At 42.5% G+C, this 17,168-nt stretch overlaps 1 protein-coding gene across 2 annotated transcripts in view; it reads left to right on the forward strand.

Moving 5' to 3' along the window:
- The window catches only part of HIPK3 (homeodomain interacting protein kinase 3), a 185,513-nt gene that overhangs the window by 43,757 nt on the left and 124,588 nt on the right, over positions 1-17,168 (forward strand). The window lies entirely within an intron of this gene.

A 17,168-nucleotide genomic window follows, 5' to 3' on the forward strand; every position in this document is an offset into this window, starting at 1 on the left:
ACTGTCCATGTATAGGGTTCATTCTCTGTCAGATTTGATCACACTGATTGAATCTTTTAGTGACCATTAACTCCCAAATGGCTGATCAATGAATTTTTTATTGATTTTGGCCAATTTATTGATCAGAAGATGGTGGTTGGGCCTATAGTAGAGCACAGAGGGAGGGAGAATTAGTGGATGATTGTAGTGCATCTCTCAGTACAATGCTAGCAGGGGAGTGGCTTGATTACAGATGGTCAATGGGATGCTAATAATTCAGATTTACATTCATATATAATTCAGATTGTATGCAGATTGAAAATGGTCCAATCAGACTAATTGTTTTTGACTGACCTAACTATGTGGTATCTGTCTGCATTATCTGCATGCAAACCAGGGTAATAAGCATCTAGGCTTGATCCTTTTTCATTCAGAAGCAGGTACATTGATGGTCACTCCGTGATCAGTGTTTGGTTGACAATGGATTGATTGCTTGCTGAATTAGACCTTTCTCAATCTGTGTAGCTTTGCAGTGTGGTGTACAATGTTTTTGTTGGAGTAATGTATGGATCTAATGGGCCTGAGACCATTAACGCAGTTGTGTCCGCTTCTCTCCGCTTTATAGCATCTTTTACATTGATGTGTAACTGAAAAGCGGACACATTGAACTGCGTCAGTGGGCTCAGGCCCTTAAGCCCCATCTACACCATGCCATATTGCAGCGATCCGGCGGCTCGATTAGCCGCCGGATCGCCTCATCCACGTGCCCGCCGCGTCCCCGCTCGCCGCGCGTGCGCTGCATTCGATTCCCCGCTCGTGCCCGCCGGCGCTGCTTATCTCCCGCACGATTCTCTGCCATTGTCCCCTTGCGGGGAGCGAGCAGGGAATCGGCGGTGCGGAGATCCGTCCTGTCGGATCTTATCAATCGAGCCGCATTAGCGGCTCGATTGATAAGGAGCATCGCGGCCGCATCTACTCGTGTAGATGCGGCTATAGTGTTATAACAGGATTCAGTCTGACCACACTGAAAGCTGCATAAAGGGGAGGCCCAAATAGTCCCAGAGGCTTTGCTCTTATTAGGTAGGCTGTGGAGGCCCAACCAGTTGTGAAGTTATCTGGAATGAGTTATACAGTAGGTTATCCACACCCCCTCCTGTCCATGCCACACTTTACCCTGCCTCTATCATACCTCTCCTGTGCTGGTCACACTCCTGTCAGCACCCTGGTGATAGTTTCCTGGCCTTTGCAGCAGTTTTGAGTTTAGGCAGCCATAAAGAGAGAAGGTACTAAGTTACAGAGTTTAGAACTGGATTTTTATCCGTCTATAGGGAGCCACAGAGGCTCAGTTGAGCTCAATTTCTTAAGGAATTAAGGCCACAGAGTGCGCACCCTTACTACCAGTTAAGCTTGCATTGGTCTGCTATAGCCTCACTGTAAAACATGTAGGTAGTGTCTGCATGTTCATTCATGTTCTTTACTGTTCTCCCATATTCTCCAGCCCCATGAGACATTGTTCCACAGCTAAGCCCACTGCTCAGTTTAGTTCATTCGGCCCATGCTCACTGCACATCTGGTAAATCAGGGCTGTGGAGTCGGTCCAAAAATCCTCCGACTCCGACTCCTCAGTTTAGGATTCCACCGACTCCGACTCCACGACTCCGACTCCTCTAATTTGCATATTACAATTTTGTTGATTAAAAGTATGTAACATGAAATTCGTCTCTTAACTGCCAACACTTACTAATTTTACAAGACAACTGAAGTGAGAAGGATATGTAGACTACTATATTTATTCCCTTTAGACTAAAACTAGTCCTTGGTAAGAGTACTTGTAAAAGGTACAACGAACATCTATCAAGTGTGGGTGCATGTAAGAATGATGTGCAGGTACTCTGCAGGGGAATGAGGAGATTGTAAACAGACAACACCTCTGTGTTCAATGTGCACAGCATTCTCAGTGGATTCCCTGCAGCTCTGTGGGGAGTGCATATGTAGAGTATAGTACTACTGTGTAACAAAGTAAACCCGAGACAGATGAAATTAAAGTTTTATACATACCTGGGGCTTCCTCCAGTCGCCTTCAGGATAATCAGTCCCTCGTTGTCCTCCTCCACCACCTGGATCTTCTGCTATGAGTCCAGGTACTTGAGTCAGTCAAGCGTAGTGCGCATGCACACACTCCGCCGCCAGGAGCATACTACACCTGTGCAGCACTATTGCGCAGGTGCAGAATGTTCCTGGCTGTGGGAGCGGCATGCGGCCGGACAGCACTGTCTGGCTGAATTACCAGGACTCATAGCAGAAGATCCGGGTGGTGGAGGACAGTGAGGGACTGATTAGCCTGAAGGGGGCTGGAGGAAGCCCCAGGTATGTATAAAACTTTACTTTTCATCCGTCTCAGTTACCCTTTAATTTGTAGTCACCAAACCAAATTTTAATAACATATCAAATTATTTTATTTCATCAGCAAAGGGAGTGCATACATTTGCATAAATCAGCATCAATGCAGAATTATTTCCATCTCGTTGACCATCTCTATTAGTGACATAGCTACACATCAGGCTTTATTCTTACAGCATAGATGTTATTTAGTATATATAAGAGATTCCTGTGTACACATCATATATACAGTCACAATCAGATATGTATATCTGACCTTAAAAATACGGGAACTGCTTTATTGAAGCAGCACAAGTAACTAATTTTGATTGGTTTCTTTCATCTTTGTGGACTAAGCACAGCTATTACTGTATATATACTGTATATATACATTATTTTTAATGACTATTATCTGAGAAATAGAACATTTTATCATATTTTCTATTTTAATTACAGTTACAAATTCATTAGGAGTCGGAGTCGGTGCATTTTTTCCCGACTCCGACTCCAGGCACCCAAAATTGCCCGACTCCACGACTCCGACTCCACGACTCCGACTCCGACTCCACAGCCCTGTGGTAAATAGGGGGTAATCTGGCCTGTGAGATACTAGGCCTTGTCAATAGACACAGCTGCTTGTTTTCGTGTCACATTAGTTACCAAGCAGGTTGTGTTCTCTTGACAGGTATCCATTATGCAGAGCTAGCACTGACCTAGGAAGGAATTTATCCTGGATTCCCAGCATGTCACAAGACTGTGGGGTTATATAAGAGTGATGTGGTTGTCCTGATTTATCAGCATTGCACAGATACAAAGCTGTATTAATAACCCTTCCTTGAAGCCAAGTATTTCGATAGGTTGACTTTTTTTGTTTTTGTCCTCAAATACCTCCATTAGTTTGACACAGATATTTTTTTCAGAATCTTCTTCAGCCGTATGGTTTGTACATCTTTACTGCTCTCATAAAAGGCAAATACGCCTAGATCACCATCCCTGGGCGTAACCACTTTTGAATTTAAAGACTGCAGAATTGTATTTTGAGACTTAATAGAAGCATATCAAACACAGTGGGAGTGTAGCATTAAAATGTGCTGAAGTGTGCAGTTCAGGACTTTTCACACTTAAAGGACAACTGTAACGAGAGGGAAATGGAGGCTGCCATATGTATTTTCTTTTAAGCAATACTAGTTGCCTGGCCATCCTGCTGACCCTCTGCCTCTAATACTTTTAGCCGTAGACCCTGAACAAGCATGCAGCAGATCAGGTGTTTCTGACATTGTCAGATCTGACAAGATTAGCTGCATGCATGTCTCTGGTGTTATTCAGACACTACAGCAGCCACATAAATCAGCAGGGCTGCCAGGCAACTGGTATTGTTTAAAATGAAATAAATATGGCAGCCTCCATATTCTTCTCACTACAGTTGTCCTTTAATGAGGATTTTTTGGTACACCAGGCTCATCTTCAGAGCTGTATAAATGAATGGTTCCTTGAAGCTCACACTGGTTAAAACCTATACAGTGGTAGTACTGTGTAGCCTTGTCAGTTAGCAGTAATGGTTGCTGCGTCTAACAAGGCTCTGCTGAGTCCTGGCTCAACTGCTTTGTTTGGAAGACCAGCAAATAAATTTGCCATGCCACACTTCCGCCTGCCCTATCATACCTTTATGTATTTGGCACACCCACTTCTGTCCCCCAGGCGAGCTGATTGCCTGGCCTCTGCTGTAACAATGAGGCCAGGCAGCTCTAACATGAGGAAGAAGTAAGGAGTCGATAGTCCTGTCCATAACTGGGCTCTTTCCCGACAATGGGGATCAGCCAGAGCCCAGTAGGGCAATAGTTCCTGTATTGTGTGCAGCACATCCACCATATAGGTACACATTGACCTACTTCATGGGCACTTAAAAGTGTACTGATGGTTTCCCACCATACGGCAGATTACCCAGAGAGCTCACGATGACCCAGGGCCGATGAGCTATATGGGTATTATGTAGTATTGCTCCAAGCTGTATGCCATACAATCCTATCAATCCCTGCCATGCACTGAGGAGGACCAGAAAGTCTGAAACGGGCTGTATGCATGTTGGGCTGATGTAGATCTGTAAAATGTCTTAGTTATACGCCAGCGGTATTGGATGTGAGCCTGGCTTCAAGGGCATAAAGAAATCATTTGCACAATTGGGAGTGATGCATCATGGGAAATCACAGCTAAGTTATCACAAATATTTTTTTTTAAGAAGATACATTATACACACAATAAGGCAAACACTTCTCAGATCCCTCATCTCCTTCACTTTATTGTTCTCTGCTATGACAGGGATGGCTCAGGTTCTTGGCATTCATTTGCGCTTTATAGCTCTGTCAGGTTGCAAGTACATTGAAAATGCCATTGTTCTCAGTAAGGCCAATTCCCACCACAAGCCTGGCGCTGGCTGCTTTAAATGTTAATTCTACCTCAGGCATTTTGGTGGTGCTGGCTAGTCCCTTGGCCTCCACAGGGCAAATGTGACCAGTCAATTCATTTTTTTTCTGTGATTCCAGGTAAAATATGGCATAAAGGCAAGATTGTAAATGAGCTCACAGCGTATAACACACAAAGAAGTAGATCTATAGGCTCCATTTAGAGACCCTACACGCTATAACTGTCGGCAGGCAGCATAGGACTGTGTATGGAGGTGGGTAGAGTAGTTTGTGAGCTAGTATTGTAGAATAATGCTAATAGACCATTGGAGTTTTGTACTCTAGCATGTGTACACATATATGTATATAGGGCATATACATGCAATATTTGCATTGTCTGTCAGGAAGGCCATAACAATGTGTACTTTTGCAATGGGGAGAGGATGCTTTGTTGCAGGTGACTTTTTGTGAAGATATTCTGGCCGATATCAGAACTGTTGGATTTTATTGGCTCTCTGAATAACCTGACATTGCAAATACCCTTATTTCTTATCTCTCTTCTACTTGGGCAGCGTGGACACTTGTGTGGAAAGATCTTCCCATTAGATCACGCCTGCGCTTGTATGAAGGTGTGTTTTTAATTGTAAGCCTCATCCTTAATACTTTTGTTGTTCACACGAGAAATTGTTACATAAATGTGCTAAAGTTACTCATTACGCTGTTAGCTTAAAAACAGTTAATTTGCTGAAGCCAAGTGTATCACCAATATAAACGGCTGAGAACCGAGCAACAGATTCCCACAAATAGCCGATTCTGTAATCCATAGCTGAAAATAACAAGTATGACCTCCCTACGTGGTGTCCTGCACTTCCTATCCAAGGCTTAGTCACAGAATTCAGCTTGTGAGTAATATGCTGCTGGGACCAAACAGCTTCATTATTATACTATATATGTATAGCGCCTCAGAAGAGAACAGGCACATTATGATAAGGAAGTCTTAAGCCCAATCTACACGATACGATTCTTTATACGATCCGATTACGATTCTATTTACGATCAGATTATATCCGACATGTCCGATCGGGATTCGATTCAATTCGATTTGCCATTGCAAAACAATGGCAAATCGAATTGAGTTGAATCGAATCCCGATCGGACATGTCGGATTTAATTGGATCGTAAATAGAATCGTAATCGAATCATATAAAGAATCGTATCGTGTAGATTGGGCTTAAAGTCTTCTGGTAAACAGATAGTTCACTTGTCATGAGATAAATACAGAAGCTGCTATTGCTGACTACCTCTTTTAAGTCTCAGTCAGGCAAAGAAGTTTTTTTTTTTTTTTTTTTTTTTTTTTTTTTCTATAAAGAGCTTTATTGTACAATAAGGCAAATACAACAACAAGCTAGAGATAGCAGAACAAATACAAAAAAAAAAAAGAATAATATCAAACATGGATACACATCCTACGCATATAGCAAAGAAGTTTTTATGCATTTAATAAAGTATTGTTTTGAACAAATTATGCATAAAGTTTTTTGGGGGAAAAAAGGATGTTTTTACTGGTTAAAAAAACAAAACGCCATAATAGATCTTCAGCAACTGTGATAGCTGCCTTTTTTCACTTCAGACTTGCTGCCTCTGCTTCTGACAAAGGACACCAGGGTTCGAATCTCTGCTCTTCCTATTCAGAATGCCAGCACCTATTCAGTAAGGAGGCCTTGGGAAAGACTCCCTAACTCTGCATGGTGGCCCAGTGAGCATGCCCTTAGTGGCTATAGCTCTCAAGCGACAGGAGAAAAGCACAATTCAAAAAGTATAGGATTACAATAAACTCGCTTTTCAGTCACAGTACTAAGCAATTTTGCTGTATTTTACTACCCAAAACCACTTGCTGCACCCATAAAGTCTTGCACTAATTGAAATTGCAAATCGCTAGCTGTGAATTCAAAATCGCCAGAAATAACTGTGGTAAACCAGGGCTGCGGAGTTGGGGGTCGAGAAGTCGGACATATTTGGGTACCTGCAGTCGGAGGTTTCATAAACTGAGGAGTTGTATGATTTTTGTACCACCACCACAGCCCTGTGGAAAACACTGCGAAAATCGATACAAGAGGGCTTTAGCAATTTTGATTGCGATTCCTAGTAGGCCCCAGCCATTAGTCATAGTAGGCCTTCTATTATTACAGCCATAGACTGCCACTGTTCTGTTTCCCGACATCTACTTTAAAAGAGATGACATCCTTATTGTTTACCCAGCATGGATGGGAGGGGATCAAAGACCAGTGTAGCTGGATCTTTATATCCAAGCATCCCAGGAGTCCAGTTTAGCTTTTCGGTAGCCTCTTTTTAGTGCAGATAGGTAACTGTATTTAGGTACAAAAGTGCAGTAATGCTTTGAGGGATAATCGGTTTTCTGAAAGTCTGTTTTTACTACAAGGATCCTACATGAGGATGCAAATTCTAATATGTTCTGTGGAATATTATGTTACACCTAAAATTATTTCTGCAAATCTAGAATTTGTCTCTAGGGGGTGGGTTTGGGCTACAGGGAATGTGTAATTTTTGGTGTTTTCCATTGTTACAATTCAATCTTTGGAATTCAAAACATGCACTTTACACTCCTGACTGCACAGAATATTGTGTAACATTGCCATCATCACCGTTTTTTCTGCAGAAAAGACAGTACGGTAAATGTTTGGAATTCCTTTTAGCGTTTACTGAGAATAATTCTTGAAAGACAAAATGACCTTCTCATAATTACTTGGGCAATGCATGTTTTTGACATGTGAAGCACAGAACTCCTAACCCTATGGCCTCATCCCCACTATACATGTTGCTGTGGGCATTTCATCAATGCCTATAGTCTGAAGGCCCCACTTTTGGGTTGAGCAGCAGTGCATTCTCCTAATGTACTGCACCTTTTTGTCTGCAAGGCTGTCCCATTGAATATGTAATTGAGTGGGATCAGCGCTGTAACAGAGAGGCACACAGGTGCTGTGCATTGCTGTATAATGCCCACCTGTGCTACAGGTAGGGAACAAGGCCTAAGGAATGTGCATTCTAGTCTTATAGCCTTGACGTTCATGAGTGTTCATTTTGTTTGAGAATAGACTGAATAGTAATAGTGTGTTTATATTTCCTGCCTTTAGCAGTTGGCTTGATATGCTGTGTTGTCTCTCATGTCATCCAGTGTTTGTGTGTAAAGGGCATTTGCAGTCGTCCTTGGAACATAAAGTTCAGCACTGTATACTTTGCACTGGGATTAAAGGCTGAGGGCACTCGTAAACCGCGGTGTCCTTTTTTCACAATATCCACATTGTCTTGCTACACAGTGAATTGCAATTTTCACTCCCATTGTTTGAAGTGGGGCTGCTCAGGTATAAATGCTGCTCTGCAGAAATATTGCTTCAGGAATGCGGTATGCATCTTGTCCGTTACAGAGCACTGCCCCATTCAGTGTATGTATATGGGGGGTTGTCAGGATTGCATCACAGGTAGCTGTGCATTGGAGTACAAAACACCTACCTGCCTTGTTTAATATTAATGGAGCCTTGTTGATGGCAAGCCCAGAGTGCTGCAGCAATGAATAGAGCTGCCTGCTTAGGGTGCTTCAGTCCTTAGAAATTCAGGTTGAGGCCTGTCATTATTCCCAGCCTCCCTTCAATAATAAACACAGATCATGGGTGCTGTATCCTCATCTCATAACCTTTTGGCTGCAGTCTCCACCTCTGCCAAAGAACATCTTTATAGGGAGATTTGTTGCCCCCAATGATCATCCTGGATTGTTTCAGGGGAAACTCTAGTTCGAGAACAGGTGTTGCTAAGCAGTAGCAGCCTCCCCAGTGATCCCACCAAATGCATCCTGTTTGCCATCTTTTCCTCTCCATAATACAGAATGGCTTTAGTACAGTTGGATCCAGGCAATTTTGGCCAATAACTTATTTGAGGGAAAAAAAACAAAGAAAGACATTTAAAATTAACTCTTAATTCTTAATTTAACAGTTTCAGGTGACAGTTCAGGGCAGAGTGCTATACAGGCACGTCATTAGCCTATAAGCTAGCATCACGTTTTGTTGCTATGGAGTAGGGAGGAGGGAGGATGGTGAAACCATGACAGAGTGGCTTTGAGTAGGATGAGTACAAAGAACAATGCACTCGGTTAAGACTATCTGGAACTCCAGATATCACAGTGACACACTGGGACGGCCATACATATTCAGCAGAGATGGTTCCACCCAGCTGCCTCTAGCATGTGTGTGAGGCTCTAAGGTCAGATGTTTGGGTAGGGGCAAGGCTTTTACAGAGCTGGTCTGTATGGTCATGTGGGTAGAGTGAAGCATGTCTACGGGTGCTTCTGCGGTCCAAACTGTTTCTGACTGCAAAGGGACTTCTACAGCTCCATGTAGTGCTTGTTTTTATCAAACTCTAAAGGGAGAATGCTAAGGTCTCCCCAGAAATTTCTTCCAGCCGAGTGGCATAAAAATGTAGCCGGGTGGGGCGAGATGAGAGAATGCAGGGCTGGTGCTTTTGTGCGCAATCCTGCTTACAGCATAGGAGGAGGTGAGCTGATAACAGCCGGGTGCTCACCAAAACTAGCCGGGTGGTGCACTTGGCTAAAAGAGCCTGGGGAGAACACTGCAGTGCATTGTGAAAAAGATTCCAGTTAAAATGCGTATAGTGGAAACTGTGCTATAGAAAAACATGGGAATTACTTTGAAAATCCATTTTCTTTCCGTTATAACTGAGAGCAACTAATTAGGTGTAAAAGGGACCTCAGGCTTAATGCACTACAGCCTTAGGGCTGAGGCACATGGCCAGCATTTTGCACAGTGTTTGCGTTTTGAAAAATGCTTTCTCATTCTGAATCACTTGAAGAAGAATCATAGCCCAATTGCGGCAAAATCTATTCCCATTCAAGTGAATGAGAAAGCGTTTTTCAAAATACAAATGCTGTGCAAAATGCTGGCCGGTGTGCCTCAGCCCTTAATTGTAGTGACCGCTGTATTCAGTCTCATATAGGGGTCACTTAAAGTCACTTAAAGGCATTATGCAGCCTTGCCATTTCCATCACTTTCTGCTGTGAGCCCCCCAAATTAGATGAATATCAAAACTACATACCAGACTCTCCCAACTCCACCCCTGCCAATGTCACAATGGTAACTGCCAGATGAGGCAAGTTCATGTTGGTGACTGCTTAGCTCAGTCTTTCCAGGAAGTGGACCACTAATGAAGAAACCCATTCATCTCTATGGGGAGTTCCCCTGTACAGCTCAACACTGCTCAGATGAGCCCAGGCGCTGGAAATCTAGAGCTCTGTAGTAAGTATAATTAGCACTTTGGGTGAAGGTGAAGCTTAGGTTGTTGGAGGTTCTTTTCTCTGAGGTTGAGATATGTAGTTTTCTGTAAATCAGCTTATGACACCATATAGGAAAACTTAGTTGCTTCAATTAAAAGTAAAACTTTTATTGTGTCTGCTCAGTGTAAGAAGGTTTGCTCCAGCCTTGCACGGACAAATGTTATTCTATCACTTTGAACCACACATCACTGTAATGTAGCAGCTCTGCTTAAAATAGGCCTCTGAGCCTGGCCAAGACCTGTTGACTACTATAGATGGAGAGGCTGCCTGGCTGTAGAGTTGAAAAAAGACAGAAGTACGTTGCTAAGTGGGTTCATTTGCTTCAAGGTCAGCAGGATCTAAAGTGAGCTGTTCTAATACTTGGGGGCCTGCTTTGGCATCCTGAGGGAGCCAGTATATGTTGTGAAGATTAAGCATAAGATAAATGGGTTGCATGGGGTATAGTGGCAGAAGTGGGAAAGCATCGGTTTCTGACATGTATGAGTAGGATCTAAGCATTTTCACAGCTTCCATGCAATGGGGACCGCCTCCTCCATAGTGATTCTTTTCAGTACGTTGCATTGTGTTCGTGGTTTTTCCAGTGCTGTGGATTTTGTACAAAAATCATCTGACTCCGACTCCCGACTCCGACTCCTCAGTTTATGAAACCACGACTCCAACTCCGACTCCGGGTGCCCAAAATTGCACCGACTCCCACTCCACAGCCCTGTTTTTTTCAGCCTGAACTATATCCATCCATGTAAAACCGTTACACAGTCTGCACCCCAGATTAAAAATGAATAGCGTAACAGTCATCTGAAGGACTCGCCTCTCTTGGAATTGTAGTGCCGTTACAGTGGTGATCATATGACCAAAAGCCAGCAGGTAGTCGTGTGACCGCCACTGAAGTGTTACAGGATGACAAATAAAGGTAATTATTACCACCTGCCACATTCTCTTCTCCATATTATGATTTTGTAGGCTATAAATCTTAAGTTTAAAGCTAATTTGCGCTCAACTTTCCTCCACGGCACAGTTACCACTGCATCTGCTACTTTCCTGCCAGAAGATTGTTTACAATATAGGAGTATAGCTAACCAGAACTCTAGCACAGCACACCATGAAAAATCTTTATTCCACGTATAGTTGCTAAAGGAATTCACTGCTTTGTGGTTCGTGCTTTTTTTTTTTTTAGCCAGATCAAAGTGTCTAATTAGATCTTAGCAGCAGCTGTGAATAGACTGCAGGAGCTCTTCCTAGGCCGCTCTCCCCATACAGTAAGCACTGAGTAACCTTTTCAGTGCGTCCTGCAAAGTGAAATCAAGTTAAATCTATGGTTGGGGGGAATTTCCATAAACTGTAGTAAAGAAATGTTTTTTTTCATAAAGGTTGTCATGCTGTGGCTAACCTTTTAGAACAGAGAGTAAGTTTTGAGTTCAGTACCACCACCACCACAGTATAGTAACATCATGTGTTGTTTTTTTACCGATGGACACTGCATCTTCCTTTACAGGCCTTAAAGAGAACCTGTATTGAGTAAAAATATTTAAAATAAACACATGAGGTAACTTCAAATGAACATCACATAGTTACCTTGCCATCAGTTCCTCTCAGAAGCTCACCATTTTCTTCTGACAATAATCCCTTCCAGTTCTGACAATATTTTGTCAGATCTGAAATATATCAGTTGCTGTCAGTAAAATATCAGTTGCTGTCAGTTATAGCTGAGCAGAAAACTGAAGTACCAGGTAATGTTCATGTTTCCCTATGGCTCAAGTGGGCGATGTTACAGTTTAACTGTGTGCTGAGCAGAAAGCTGTTATGGGTAATGGCCATTTTCAAAATGGAGGACGGAAAATTCCCTTGATCACAGTGAACAAACAGGAGAAAGACACTGAGGAGTAGACTACATGGAAGGTAAGTATGACTTGTGTATGCTTATTTTGACTTTTAATTTAAAGTTCAGGTTTTCTTTAAGCTATGTACACATGATAGATGACAATCAGCCAAGGAGACCATTCAGGACCACCTCGACTGAGAATCAGTCACATGTACAAGTGTCCCCCCACCCTTGAGATTCAACATGAAAACCTTGTTACCCTCCTCACCCCCACCCACTGAAAGCTACTCTATTATCTGCCTTTCTGGCAGCCCTCCTCCCGCCCTCAATACCAACAGACTGTGTTGCCAGATTGTAGGCTAGCAACACATCTGTACATCACTCTGCCCTTAACTGTCATCTAAGGGATTAAGTCCCAATCCCGCCGGGCAACCGTTATTGTGTGTCAGTAGTGGATATTGTATTTTGCTTATGGTAAGGTTTAGATTGTGAGCTCCTCTGACGAACAGTTGGTGACATGACTATTTACTCTGTAAAGTGCTGTCAGTGGTGTATAAATACACAATAATAGTACTTCAACCAACAATAGCAATAAATAGTTCACCCAGTAGGCTTTCCTTGCCCACAATGATTGTGATCTTTATGAGTGACTGTCAGCTGTGTGTACAGGTGTCCCCCAACATTTTTGTTATTGTCCAACCATCTTCTGAATTAAATATCCTCAGCAGAATCCTTTTGTGGTTCCCACAGAAGCTGCCTGTCATACCCATGTTTGTCGTCCCCTCTCCCTACAGGGAACATGCTGCTGTGTATGGAGGGAGCTGTGCGGCATGCACATACAGCGGTTATTCCTGAATTGTCAGCTCACGCAATCACGTTTTCTTTTGGATGTTATGAGCTGAACCCGGAGCTCTTCCATACCATTTTGTTTGCAGCAGTTCTTCCCGAGCTCCAATCCACTGTAAGTGTGCATTCGAATTTCCATTTTTCATTGGCACAGTCACAGCCTGCAAATACATAACTGCCAGATGTTCGTCTCAACTGTTTTTCATTTGGCAAAATATCAGAGCATGGCAGTTAAAAAATAGACCATTGCCTAATGTATCCTGCAATCTGAGCCGCTTCTGTTGTAATAGATGAACTTGAAGCATTTCTTTGTATTAGTGGTGTCTGGAGGAATGTTCGGAATTTGTTGTGCCTCTAAATGGTTTGTACCTTGGAGTCTTACAGCAGCCAGCGAAGCTGCTAATTAACCTCTGAGCTACTGGACTGCCTCTCCCTGACTCCCGCATCCTCCAAGCATGTTCTCATCCTGCAGTCTCGTTAAGGTTTCCGTAGTGATGTACTGTGTATGCCTTTGCTGCGTATCCCTTCATTTATTTCCTCTAGGAATGTTTACAACAGATCTTCCACGGTTAATGTGGAAAATACACTTTGGAGCGCTGTGAAATCTGCAGTAATCTCAAGGAAGTCTGTGGGAGTTATTATTTTTTTCCCATCTGATCTGCTTGATCTTGACGTCAGTACAGTGCCGCCAAAACACCAGCGCCAAAATTCTAAAAGGGCAGCGGAGCCCAGCCCTGTACTGTTCCGGTACTGTAATAACTGACAGAGTTTTCTCGGGGCCAGATGGCATTATTATTTTGGGTTTATTTTTAAAATCCAGGAAAAATAATAATTGATCTGTCGCTTGGAATGCAGAGGCGTTAATTTAGTTTTCTTACATCACTCATGCTAAAGTTTTCTGCTTTATTTATTACAGCCCATGCAGAAACAAAACTGACATTAGAAAGCCTTTTTTCTGTTGTCAGCCTTGAATCCCCTCTATACAGATTTTTTTTTTAGAATGCTGAGGCCTTCGTTCCCCTCTTACTAGTCATGCAAATTAAGTTTAAAATATAATAATAGATAGTTAAAGCGGATCTGAGATGAAAAACTAACTATAACAAGTAACTTGTCTATATATCTTAAGTTTAGATAGTTCGCACAGCATATGTAGCTGCAAACAGCTTCAACAGTTTTATTATTTATCCCTGTGATACAATGAGAGCGGCCATGTTCTGTTTGTCAGAACAAGCTGCTCTGCATCTCCAGCCCTAAGCCTGTGAAAACTTCACTCCCCTCTCCTCCTCCCTCCTCCCCTCTGCCTCTGAAATCTCTGGCTAGTAACCTCCTCCTGCCCGGACTGAGCTCCCATAAGCACTTGCTACATCTGTCTGAAAGTGCCAAGGCACTCTGGAGAAGCTGTGGGAGAGGCTTGTTTAGTTTATAGGGAATTAGAGTATTAAAACAAAACAAAAAAAGGATTTAGCTTGAGGAATTCCCTATAAACTATATGAAAGGAATACAAGTAAAAGTTTATCTCAGATCCACTTAAACCATTTATAATCCTTTTTGTCCCCACGCTTTGAAGCCTAGTTTTTAAGGAAAGGATTCGCGGCTGATCTGTTGCGCAAATCAGGTTGCAGGGGGGAGGGGGTTGTGGCTGCTTATCTAACTAATAAAGTCAGTGGAGGGGTGTGGTTCATTAGGAGTGGTTTGGATAGAAAGCTTCTTGGAGTCTGTCAGTTCATTGTGCACTACAAGTGAATGCCACTGTTTACAAAGTTATGCTGTTTAAGGGGCTTCATTTATATCTTATGCTGGGTACACACGATGCGTCAATTTTCCGTCTGAACGATTTCCAATTCGATTGTCCGATCAATATTCGATTCGATTGTCCGATCAATATTCGATTTGATTGTCCGATCAATATTCGATTCTGTTATCTTTTCTTATCTTTTTCCATTCACTACTATGAAAAATCGATCAGAAAAACGATTGAAAATAAGATCTGACATGAACCATCTATCTAACACAAAATTGTATGGTGTGTACCTAGCATAAGACTTATCTTACATGGCTGGGGGGGAGGGGAGCCAACAATGTAATTATGTAGTCCACGCCTCAAGAATTCTGACACCAGGTGTTGAAATAGTGGTGACATAGTTGCTTTGGGTGCATCACAAAGCGTGATGGAAACTGTGAATATTGAGAGCAGTGGGTGGTGCTCTATGAGCCAGAGCTCAGGTACACCACCTTTAGACCAATGGATGTGGCTAATGGTACTCTGCAGCCAAAATGTCCCGCCCTCAAACCAAATAGTGCCAGCCTTCTAGGTGGCATCAAGTGAAAAGCGGAACTGTAATCATAGGACTATATCAAGGAACCTATATTTGGTTGCTTATTTGAAATGAAATATATTGCAATAAATAAGACCTGTCATGTCATGGTTTTCTTTTTTTTTTTGCCTGGAATTAGACCATAAAGCCAAATTCCACTACCTCGGTTTAGACCTATATATTTCAAGAACTTTAACAAAAAAAGTTCTTTTTGACATAACAGCCTTACTTGATCATATAGTAACTGGTAGGTGTGGGGTTTACTCTGCAGTTGCAATGGTTCCTGCTCTGTGCATCCAAATACACAGAAATCTGGGCGTTACTGGGCCGCTCATACTTCAGAACTCTTTTTCATGGCTGGTAAAATAGCTGCTGTTTGAGCTTACAGGGACTTAAAGACAAGCAAAGCAGTCTACAAGTTGAAATTTAAAGATCATTTTGTACACCAATAAAGTACAAATGGATTTGTGTAGGTCCGATATATCTTAGCAGTTTAACTAATGGTGGAATGCTTTTTGTAAGTGCCCCCATTTGTTTGATGGTGCCTGGGGCTTTGTAACTTTACACCTAGTACCCATAAGCAGGTATTACTTGCTACTGAGGCTCCTGTCATTAATTACAGCCCACAATGAATCATCTGTTCCCATAGGTCTCAGGACCGCCCACACCTGAGTGGATACTGGCGGTCCCTACCAGGCTGATGTACATCATTCTACTCTGTGCACTCAGCCTAATAATTGGGATTGGGAGTTTAGCATTGCACAACTAGCGAGCTATGGGCAGCCTTGATCTCCAAGGGAACATACACTGTATTGATGAGGAAGATTCATAGAGGGCTTTAATTAATAACATGACTCTCAGTTGCAGATAATATTGATTGAGGGCCCGTTTCCACTTGTGCGTTGGGAATCGCCACGGTAAAAATTTGCATGCGGATGCGAATTTCGCATGCGGTTATATGCGAATTTTCATGCGAATTCGCATACGATTTCGCATGGATGGCGATGTATGTGAATTTAACCATGGCAGTGCCTGTGTGCTTTTTCCATTGATTCCATGCAAAATCGTATGCAAATACGCATGTAAATTCGCATACCAATACCGCATGCGAATTCCCTAATAAATACATTGTATGTGATTCGCATAGCGGTATGTGGCATGCGAATTCTGATGGCTCTGCCGTGCAGATTTTTTTTCTGCACACAAAAACGCAAAGGAATCCTGACAAGTGGAAACAGTCCCATCCACTTGTATTGGCTATGCGAATTTGCTTGCGGCAAACGTATGCGAATTTGCGATAGTGGAAACGGGCCCTGAATCAGTGCTATGTGAAATGTTTCGAGGCCATAGCAGTCTCTAATTGTTAAATGGGGTTTTAGAAAGTTTTTAGTGTTACCTAGACTGTCTAGGCAGCTCTCCAACCATGACTATTTGAAGCTAAGCCTAACCCCAGGCACAAATGTTTTCCTAGGCCTGTGAAGGAACTCAGTGGCAGAGCTTTTTATCCATATATAAGCGCCATGATTAGTTGATGTCAAATAAACCCCTTTAAAAGTTCCAGCATATGAACATTCTCTCTCTCCAGCTGTTTCCTGTAGCACACAGGGCCATGCTGTAAGTGGGTGCCAGTACATGGCAATACAAAACTTTTTGTACCTGTCCTAAATATGCAAGTGAATTCCTGACAGCGACAATAACTAGTTGTTATGGGTGAGTCTCTGCAGTGCCTGAGGAGGAGGTGGGTGCAGAGTTATGTAAACGTCTGTGTTCCCAGCATCACAGTGACAAAGGTCTGCTTATATCCCTGCTATGTGGAGATCAGGATCTGTTTCTAACTCCTGTTCTTGGCCTCCAGTCAGTGTAGGTTCACTTTAAGTAGAACATATTAAACACCCTCTTGGTATAAGGTTTAATTTCAGAAATTTGCTTTCATTTTATTCAGAAAATTGTAACGCACGAGGGTCAGCCATAATATCCCAGGGAAAAAAACACATATATAAATACTTGTTCTACTTGCATAATATATTTACTGTCCACATTTTGATTTCAGGGAATTTTATATAGTAAATAAA

This window comes from Hyperolius riggenbachi, chromosome 11 (assembly GCF_040937935.1).
Source record: "Hyperolius riggenbachi isolate aHypRig1 chromosome 11, aHypRig1.pri, whole genome shotgun sequence".
NCBI lineage: Eukaryota > Metazoa > Chordata > Amphibia > Anura > Hyperoliidae > Hyperolius > Hyperolius riggenbachi.